Source organism: Salvelinus sp. IW2-2015, linkage group LG17, assembly GCF_002910315.2.
Source record: "Salvelinus sp. IW2-2015 linkage group LG17, ASM291031v2, whole genome shotgun sequence".
Classification (NCBI taxonomy): domain Eukaryota; kingdom Metazoa; phylum Chordata; class Actinopteri; order Salmoniformes; family Salmonidae; genus Salvelinus; species Salvelinus sp. IW2-2015.
This window is the reverse complement of record NC_036857.1, coordinates 1,612,974-1,624,205: the sequence shown is the minus strand read 5'-3', so window position 1 is coordinate 1,624,205 and position 11,232 is coordinate 1,612,974. Positions and strand designations below refer to the sequence as shown.

Here is an 11,232-nt window from a genome sequence, read left to right as displayed (position 1 = left end):
CTGAGAGTAATGTGGGCTGTGGACAGGTGAGAGACCACTCTCTCAGAGTAATGGTGGCTGTGGACAGGTGAGAGACCAAAGCTTCTCGAGAGTAATGGTGGCTGGACAGGTGAGAGACCAGCTCTCGGAGAGTAATGGTGGCTGTGGACAGGTGAGAGACCAGCTCTCTGAGAATAATGGTGGCTGTGGACAGGTGAGAGACCAAGCTCTCTGAGAGTAATGGTGGCTGTGGACAGGTGAGAGACCAAGCTCTCTGAGTAATGGTGGCTGTGGACAGGTGAGAGACCAAGCTCTCTGAGTAATGGTGGCTGTGGACAGGTGAGAGACCAGCTCTCTCAGAGTAATGGTGGCTGTGGACAGGTGAGAGGCTGAGAGAGACCAGCTCTCTGAGAATAATGGTGGCTGTGGACAGGTGAGAGACCAGCTCTCTGAGAATAATGGTGGCTGTGGACAGGTGAGAGACCAGCTCTCTGAGAATAATGGTGGCTGTGGCAGGTGAGAGACCAAGCTCTCTGAGAGTAATGGTGGCTGTGGACAGGTGAGAGACCAAGCTCTCTGAGTAATGGTGGCTGTGGACAGGTGAGAGACCAAGCTCTCTGAGTAATGGTGGCTGTGGACAGGTGAGAGACCAAGTCTCTGAGAGTAATGGTGGCTGTGGACAGGTGAAGAGACCAAGCTCTCAGAGTAATGGTGGCTGTGGACAGGTGAGAGGCTGAGAGAGACCAGCTCTCTGAGAAATATGGTGGCTGTGGACAGGTGAAGAGACCAAGCTCTCTGAGTAATGGTGGCTGTGGACAGGTGAGAGACCAGCTCTCTGAGAGTAATGGTGGCTGTGGACAGGTGAGAGGCTGAGAGAGACCAGCTCTCTGAGAGTAATGGTGGCTGTGGACAGGTGAGAGACCAGCTCTCTGAGAGGAATGGTGGCTGTGGACAGATGAGAGACAAGCTCTCTGAGTAATGGTGGCTGTGGACAGGTGAGAGACCAGCTCTCTGAGAGTAATGGTGGCTGTGGACAGGTGAGAGGCTGAGAGAGACAAGCTCTCTGAGAGGAATGGTGGCTGTGGACAGGTGAGAGAGATGCGATACAGTGCTGGACGGTATCCGTATTTTACTATATTCCGGTATTGAAGCACGGACCGGTTTGGGTTTTTACCTTACCTTGTGTAACGGTATTTCAATGTTTGGTTTGTTAAATGTGTTACGGCACTCCTGCGCATGTTTTAATATCCATTTTTATAGTTTACTACATTTGCTACTTGAGTTGTCTCGCTCCCTCTCTCTTTCCACACACACCAAGCCCTGCCCCCTGTCACTCAAGGAGAGCAGTTTTTGCACTACCACGAGTCACAGTGACAGTGACATTCTGCATGGTCAATGCTGCAGATATTCATGACAACGATGCTGATTTCCACATTGCTTCTTAATATAAATCCACAAGGGTTCTATAATTACACTATTAGTTAGCAACATCAAAGCTACAGTAAGAGCAAACATTTAATGTAACATCTAATTAGGATCCACTGGGGAAACACTGACCAACACTTTGGTTCCTACCCTGTCACAATAACCCCTCCTTGGCTTTTTCATTCGTTGTCATGTCAAACAACACRGTATTCAAAGTCCCCACTATATTACAACTTTTGGTTAAAGTTTTATTGGAACAGTATAAATACAATCCGAATGGTGAAAGCCCCATTTTAAAGTAACTTAGAAAGTATGTGTTGACACTTTACCATCAAGCACATTTCGAACTTGTATTATTCAAAAACTGTCAAAACACCATCAAATGTGAAAGATATTGTATTTTGGCCACATCGCCCAGCCATAACACATGATCACCATACACCATGTCTGCAGTCAGACATCTATACTTTGTCATGTACTGTATGCCATCTGATCTGCATTGTGCTATTTGGAAGTACATGACCTACCTTTTTGCTTTGTTTGCAGGATCTTCACTGGTTCCACAAAGCTAGATGGAAATGCAGTCGGTAAGTGGATCTGTGTGTTTCTCTGTATCTGGCAGTGTGCATGTGTTTCTCTGTGTGTTTCTCTGTGTGTTTCTCTGTATCTGGCAGTGTGCATGTGTCTCTTGACGTCGTCCTGTGTCCTATTCCTAGTGGACTTTGTGCGGTGGTTGTGTGCGGTCTCCATGGATGAGCTGGCCTCTGCTCACCAGCCGAGGATGTTCAGTCTGCAGAAGATAGTAGAGATATCTTACTACAACATGAACCGCATCCGTCTGCAGTGGTCACGCATCTGGCAGGTCATTGGAGACCACTTCAACAAGGTGAGTGACTACCTAAAGTAAGAACGGTTTCCCAGAACCAGATTAAGCCTACTTCTGGACTAAGAAACACTTTTAGTGGAGACGCTGCTTTGAGCATTGTTAGTCCATCGATAGTATTAAAGGGATACTTTGGATACCATTTTTGTCTCTGGGCTCAGTATGAAGGAAGTTAGCGGTAGCATGCTAGCAGACTCCCATAGACTTGCAGTCATTGCGCCTATGCTTCCTAGCATTAGCTCGTGAAACTACCTCCAACTTCCTTCGTACTGGACACAGAGACATAACAACGGCATCCTCTAGTTCCTCTGACTCTGAGAAGTAGATAAAGGACTTCATTGCCAAAATATCCCTTTAATCTATTAATCTAACCTGATTATGCAAAGYCGTAGCCTATCTATTGACTGTGGATCTATGCCTGTGTGTTTGCTACTCTGCCAGGTGGGCTGCAACCCCAACGAGGATGTGGCCATCTTTGCGGTGGACTCTCTGAGGCAGCTGTCAATGAAGTTCCTGGAGAAAGGAGAGCTGGCTAACTTCCGCTTCCAGAAGGACTTCCTCCGGCCATTTGAACACATCGTGAAGAAGAACAGGTAGAGATGGACCAGGGGGAAGGGACAGTTCTTGAAATAGGTCATGTGAAGGGAGTAAAATGAAAGAGGCAGAGGTGATTTGGGTCAATATTGAGGATATGATGAGAGGGAAAACCCTCCCTCTACACACTCACAACAAACCATTGACTGTTTGACCCCCTCTCCTCCACAGGTCTCCCACTATCAGGGACATGGTGATCCGCTGTGTGGCCCAGATGGTAAACTCCCAGGCAGCCAARATCCGCTCCGGCTGGAAGAACATCTTCTCTGTGTTCCACCAGGCCGCCTCGGATCACGACGAGACCATTGTGGAGCTGGCCTTCCAGACTACTGGCCACATAGTCAGTGAGTACCGTCAGTCACATCAGGACTGTGGCTAACCATTTTGACTGACAGTCGARGGCCAACTCTGTAGAGAAATGGACTGCTGATTTAACAATTTCTCTCTCCCTCCACAGTGATCACGTTTCAGCAGCACTTTGCAGCAGCCATAGACTCCTTCCAGGATGCGGTCAAGTGTCTGTCTGAGTTTGTGTGCAACGCTGCCTTTCCTGACACCAGTATGGAGGCCATCCGGCTCATCCGCCACTGCGCTAAATATGTCGCAGACAGGCCGCAGGTGGGCACCACACAGGCCCCGGGTAGGGTGGGCACCACACAGGCCCCGGGTAGGGTGGGCACCACACAGGCCCCGGGTAGGGTGGGCACCACACAGGCCCCGGGTAGGGTGGGCACCACACAGGCCCCGGGTAGGGTGGGCACCACACAGGCCCCGGGTAGGGTGGGCACCACACAGGCCCCGGGTAGGGTGGGCACCACACAGGTAGGGTAAAAAAACAGTTGGAAAAAGGAACTTGAAATCTGGACATGGGTTACCAATCTGGACTAGAAAAAGCAAGCACTTGTGGTGGTATTAACGCTCGAAGGGAGAGCAAGAGATACAGCACTGGAAATATCCACCAAGGATTTGAACCAGGATGATGGTATGGGAACTCTGATTAGAGCACTAGATTCTGTGTGTCTTAAAGAAGAGAAAAGCAGTACCTACGAGGCATATTCAAACTTTGACAGTGTTACTAGAGACATTTCGGTTGCCAGTGGTGAAACAAGTTTCCAATTGTCATACTTGAGTAAAAGTAAAGATGCATTTTAATAGAAAATGACTCAAGGTAAAATACTACTTGACTAAAAGTCTAAAAGTATTTGGTTTTAAATATACTTAAGTATCAAAAGTAAAAGTATAAATCATTTCAAATTCCTTATTAAGCAAACCAGACGGCACAATTTTTATTTACAGATAGCCAGGGGCACACTCAAACGCTGACATAATTTACAAAGGAAGCATGTGTTTAGTGAGTCRGCCAGATCAGAGGCAGTAGGGATGACCGAGGATGTTCTCTTGATAAGTGTATGAAWTAGACTATTTTCATGATCTGCTAAGCATTCAAAATGTAACAAGTACTTTTGGGTTTCAGGGGAAATTAATGGAGTAAAAAGTAAAATATTTTCTTTAGGAATGTGGTTACGTTCCTTTTTTAATATAAATAGTCAAGTACAGATACCCCAAAAAAACTACTTAAGTAGTACTTTAAAGTATTTTTACTTAGGTTCTTTACACCACTGTTGGTTGCAATGACGGACGACATAATTGATTTCGAACAGAGGTAAAATAGGATGTGCAAGTACGACGTGGTTCTTCCGGATGCAGTGTTACACGGAGCCCAAACCGGCTGCTCGCATGAGCCATCGTGCATTGTCCCCCCACACCAAACACGATCACGACACGCAGGTTAAAATATCAAAACAAACTCTGAACCAATTATATTKATTTGGGGACAGGTCAAAAAGCATTAAACATTTATGGAAATTTAGCTAGTTAGCTTGCACTTACTAGCTAATTTGTCCTGGGATATAAACATTGAGTTGTTATTTTACCTGAAATGCACATGGTCCTCTACTCCGACAATTAATCCACACATAAAATGGTCAACCGACTCGTTTTTCGTCATCTCTCCTCCTAGGCTTTTTATTCTCTTGACTTTATATTGCGATTGGCAACTTTCATAAATTAGGTGCATTACCACCACCGACCTCGTTCGTCTTTCAGTCACCCACGTGGGTATAACCAATGAGATGGCACGTGGGTACCTGCTTCTATAAACCAATGAGGAGATGGGAGAGGCAGGACTTGCAGCATGATCTGCGTCAGAAATAGAACTGACTTCTATTTTAGCCCTTGGCATCGCAGACGCTCATTGGCGGGCGCGAGCAGTGTGGGTGCAATAATTGAATAATATAGATTTCTACATTTATTTTGCGCGAGCGGTGTAGTCTGCCTGTTAGCTTTCACATTGGTAGATACTGCCTGTATGGATGGTAGGGAGAAACAGTTGGCTTTGACTGCTTGTACTGTGCTAACTTTTGCATCAATGAAGTTGGCACAAAAAAAAAAATGGGTGTAAAAGATGGCTGTCYTAATAACAGATGGAATGCAAGTGAGTGACGCGGTATACCACACCGAGCAGCAGAGAAAAGGTGCCAACAAGTCACGTTCTCAAGACAACCAGACGAGGGCGCCATTGCCCTGCACAAATCCACTTGACAGTTATGGAAGGAGATCAACATGTGCTATTTGTCAAAGCACTTACCAATGGGTTAAAGATTAACATGATTGTCCTCATAAAAACTAACAGGAAAATGTCAGAGAGAGCAGTGTAACTCTGTTTTCAAAACAGTCTGCTTCTGACACAGGTCTTTATAGTTGAGTCCTATAGGACCTGCTGTGAGTCATACTGTGTGTACACGCACAGTGTGTGTGTGGTGCTAAATGGTTTGATAGCAATGTCAGTCAACTAAATATGAAAGAAGTACACCATGTGAAAATCATGATACCAGCAAAAATAGGTCAGATTAAGTGTCACATTAAAACAGAGGTGGTCCCAGCAGATATCCCCTTACTGAATGATTGAAAAATAATACAAAGAGAAATGAAATTGCCTGTTGGCAGACCATCCCTTATGGGAGTCATTGACACATAAACAAACTAGAAGGGACCAGTGTGAGGTTGGGACGGCACCTTTCAGCACTACATGCAGCGAYAAAAGCGTTCACTGAAGCAGAGAGTGTTCAGAGAGAATTCGCAGCTTCGTCCCCTCAGATGAGAAGTARGAGACTGGAAACAAAGTGTACTACAAACGAGTTGACTGTCGAGTGGAAAGGACCGGGAGTAGTCATTGGCCAAGAAGGTGTGGTGATATTTGTGAGGCCTGGGCTGCACCGTTGTCAGAGTGCATCTCTCAAGATTGTGAAAAGTAAATGATCAACCAGTTGGAAGGGCTGTTGCTGAGAATCAGCCTCCTATCGAAAATGACACATTAATAGGCCCAGGACCTACCAGATGTCTCCAGCCACTGATATAGACACTGAAACTGACACAGGAAATGGAGCAGAGACCTTCAACCATGACAGGTAATACTGTTGAGGGTTCAAATGAGGAAAACGTTCAACAGCCACTGAAACCTAGTTGTCATTTGGAGTTAACAGGGACCACACGGGTAGGGTACCACACGGGCCACGGGRAGGGTACCACACGGGCCACGGGCAGGGGACCACACGGGCCACGGGCAGGGTACCACACGGGCCACGGGCAGGGTACCACACGGGCCACGGGCAGGGTACCACACGGGCCACGGGTAGGGTACCACACGGGCCACGGGTAGGGTACCACACGGGCCACGGGTAGGGACCACACAGAATCCCCAAGTACATCCCAGACCTAGATTACAAACTGCTACATTGCTCTCTAATCAAGCCTGCACTGTACGCCATCTGAGAATGTTGCATCACGGTGTTCCTGTTCCATTCCTCTGAGGGTCTTCCCGGTCTGTCCCCAGGCTCTGCGGGAGTACACCAGTGACGACATGAACGTGGCCCCAGGGGACCGGGTGTGGGTGAGAGGCTGGTTCCCTATCCTCTTTGAGCTGTCCTGCATCATCAACCGCTGCAAGCTGGACATAAGGACCAGGTAAAACATGTGACCTCAGGTCTGTGTACAGGTATAGACCCATTTCCTGTCCGCGTCGCCAAAGGTAACGCACGCAGTTCCAAATCGGAACGTGGTTTGTTTACTTGGAAGTAAGCACGATCATGTCCGACTTCAGATGCAGCTTTTGCAAGTTTGCAAACACGTAAACAGATGGTTATTGTCTATAACATCGCAGATTTGATTACCAAGCAAGCCAGCGAGGCAAGGTAACATATCCCAAATACAGCTAGAAGAATGATATACTTGTTGAACATGGCTATACTCGTCAGTCTGTGTTTTTCAGGGTCTTCACTCCACTGCTAAGTTTACCATGGTTCCGACATCAGTGTATAGTTGGCTATCTGCTACGGGGATTGTTGTTTGCTAGTATGCGCGCATCATTCGAACGTGACGTTTGGCTCTATAGTTGGCTGTAACCAACTTTGATGCTTTGAGCCCAATAGATATTCATGTATGATTATGTGCGTCTCTCTGTCACAGGGGTCTGACTGTGATGTTTGAGATTATGAAGAGCTATGGACACACCTTTGAAAAGCACTGGTGGCACGACCTTTTCCGCATCGTCTTCCGCATCTTCCACAATATGAAGCTCCCTGAGCAGCAGACCGAGGTGGGTGACTATAGTTATTGTCCTTCCGTATCTTCCACAATATGAAGCTCCCTGAGTAGCAGACCGAGGTGGGTGACTTTAGTTATTGTCCGTCCGTATCTTCCACAATATGAAGCTCCTGAGTAGCAGACCGAGGTGGTGGCTATAGTTAATTGTCCTTCCGTATCTCCACAATATGAAGCTCCCTGAGTAGCAGACCGAGGTGGGTGACTATAGTTATTGTGCCTTCCGTATTCTTCCACAATATGAAGCTCCCTGAGTAGCAGACCGAGGTGGGTGACTATAGTTATTGTCCTTCCGTATCTTCCACAATATGAAGCTCCTGAGTAGCAGACCGAGGTGGGTGACTATAGTTATTGTCCTTCCGTATCTTCCACAATATGAAGCTCCCTGAGTAGCAGACCGAGGTGGGTGGCTATAGTTATTGTCCTTCCGTATCTTCCACAATATGAAGCTCCCTGAGTAGCAGACCGAGGTGGGTGACTATAGTTATTGTCCTTCCGTATCTTCCACAATATGAAGCTCCCTGAGTAGCAGACCGAGGTGGTGACTATAGTTATTGTCCTTCCGTATCTTCCACAATATGAAGCTCCCTGAGTAGCAGACCGAGTGGGTGACTATAGTTATTGTCCTTCCGTATCTTCCACAATATGAAGCTCCCTGAGTAGCAGACCGAGGTGGGTGGCTATAGTTATTGTCCTTCCGTATCTTCCACAATATGAAGCTCCCTGAGTAGCAGACCGAGGTGGGTGGCTAAGTTATTGTCCTTCCGTATCTTCCACCCAATATGAAGCTCCCTGAGTAGCAGACCGAGGTGGTGGCTATAGTTATTGTCCTTCCGTATCTTCCACAATATGAAGCTCCCTGAGTAGCAGACCGAGGTGGGTGGACTATAGTTATTGTCCTTCCGTATCTTCCACAATATGAAGCTCCCTGAGTAGCAGACCGAGGGGTGACTATAGTATTGTCCTTCCGTATCTTCCACAATATGAAGCTCCCTGAGTAGCAGACCGAGGTGGGTGACTATAAGTTATTGTCCTTCCGTATCTTCCACAATATGAAGCTCCCTGAGTAGCAGACCGAGGTGGTGCTATAGTTATTGTCCTTCCGTATCTTCCACAATATGAAGCTCCCTGAGTAAGCAGACCGATGGTGGACTATAGTTATTGTCCTTCCGTATCTTCCACAATATGAAGCTCCTGAGTAGCAGACCGAGGTGGGTGATATAGTGTTTGTCCTTTCCGTATCTTCCACAATATGAAGCTCCCGAGTAGCAGACCGAGGGGGTGGCTATAGTTATTGTCCTTCCGTATCTTCCACAATATGAAGCTCCCTGAGTAGCAGACCGAGGTGGTGACTATAGTTATTTTCCTTCCGTATCTTCCACAATATGAAGCTCCCTGAGTAGCAGACCGATGGTGGTGGCTATATTATTGTCCTTCCGTATCTTCACAATATGAAGCTCCCGAGTAGCAGACCGAGGTGGTGCCTATAGTTATTGTCCTTCCGTATCTTCCACAATATGAAAGCTCCCTAGTAGCATGACCGAGGTGGGTGCTATAGTATTGTCCTTCCGTATCTTCCACAAATAGAAGCTCCCTGAGTAGCAGACCGAGGTGGGACTATATGTTATTGTCCGTCTCGTATCTTCCACAATATTGAAGCTCCCTGAGTAGCAGACCGAGGTGGGTGACTAAAATAGTTATGTCCTTCCGATCTTCCACAATATGAAGCTCCCTGAGTAGCAGACCGAGGTGAGTGGCTAAAGTTATTGTCCTTACGTAAGTAGTTAAGTAAGCCTTGTCCAAGACAAACAAGCTTGTGGCCCTATGGGAGTTTCTGCTGGAATTATACTAAACAAAAATATAAACATAAAGTGTTGGTCCCATGTTTCATGAGCTGAAATAAAAGATCTCAGAAATGTTCCATATGCACAAAAATATTATTTCTCAAATGCTGTAGTTTGTTTACATCCCTGTTAGTGAGCATTTCTCTTTTGCCAASATAATCCATCCACCTGACAGGTGTGGCATATCAAGAAGCTGATTAAACATCATGATCAGTACACAGGTGCGCCTTGTGCTGGGGGCAATAAAATGCCACTCTAAAATGTGCAGTTTTGTCATGCAACACAATGCCACAGATGTCTCAAGTTTTGAGGGAACGTGCAATTGGCATATTGACTGCAGGAATGTCCACCAGAGCGGTTGTCAGAGAATTTAATGTTCATTTCTCTACCATAAGCTGTTAGAATTTGTCAGTATGTCCAACTAGCCTAACAACAGCAGACCACGTGTAACAGTCAGAAACCGTCTCGGGGAAGCTCATCTGGGTGCTCGTCATCCTCACCAGAGTCTTGACCGGACTGCAGTTRGGCYTCGTAACCGACTTCAGTGGGGAAACGCTCACCTTCGATGGCCACTGTCACGCTGGAGAAATGTGCTCTTCATGGATGAATCCCAGTTTCGACTGTACCCGGGCAGATGACAGACCTGTGGGCGAGCGGTTTGCTGATGTCAATAACCCCACTGGTATAGGCAGGTATAAGCTACGGACAACTAACACAATTTCCTTTTATCCATGGCAATTTGAATGCACAGATACCATGATGAGATCCTGAGGCCTAATGTTGTGCTGTTCATTCGCCCGCCATCACCTCATGTTTCAGCATAATAATACACCTCCCCATGTCGCAAACATCTGTACACATTTCCTGGAATCTGAAAAAGTCCCAGTTCTTCCATGACCTGCATACTCACCAGACATGTCACCCATTGAGCAAGTTTGGGATGCTCTGGATTGATGTGTACGACAGCATGTTCCAGTTCCCGCCAATATCCAGCAACTTTGCACACCCATTGAGGAGGATTGGGACAACATTCCACAGGCCACAATCAACAGCCTGATCAACTCTATGTGAGGGAGATATGTCATGCTGTATGAGGCAAATGGTGGTTACACCAAATACTGACTGGTTTTCTGATCCATGCCCCTACTTTTTTTTCTTTTCTAAATTATCTAACCAACAGAAGCATATCTGTATTCCCAGTCATGTGACATCCATAGATTAGGGCTTTGAGTTTATTTCAAGTGACTGACTACCTGAACTGTGACTGATTACCTGAACTGTGACTGGCTGACTCTGAAATGTTGCATGTATATTTTTTTGTGTCTTGTGACTTCTTGTAGAAGCATGAGTGGATGACCACGACCTGTAACCACGCCCTGTACGCCATCTGTGACGTCTTCACCCAGTTCTATGAACCTCTTAGTGAGGTCCTGTTGGCTGACATCTTCACTCAGCTGCAGTGGTGCGTCAGACAAGGTGGGTGCCTTCCTCTCAACAGTGATGGGGAGGAAAAACACAGCTGACTCACACACACACACACACACACACACCCCTAACTAATTAAATATCTACCGTAAAATTATATGTGTAACATTTTACCAGAAATGTAAAGTTAGGTGACGTAATGGTGAATGACATCAGTATTTTCTCTTCCCGCAGATAATGAGCAGTTGGCCCGGTCAGGGATTAATTGCCTGGAAAACCTGGTCATCCTGAATGGGGAGAAGTTTAGCCCAGAGGTATGGAACGTCACCTGCTCCTGTATGCTGGACATCTTCCAGACCACCAGCCCACACGTGTGAGTTCTGCTGCCGGCCGGCCTGTCTGTCACCTTGATGTTCTCACAAC

The 11,232-nt window shown here is 46.6% G+C and overlaps 1 pseudogene; it reads left to right on the top strand.

Annotated features, from left to right (window-relative positions):
* The window catches only part of LOC111976828 (brefeldin A-inhibited guanine nucleotide-exchange protein 2-like), a 53,840-nt pseudogene that overhangs the window by 38,451 nt on the left and 4,157 nt on the right, over window positions 1–11,232 (top strand).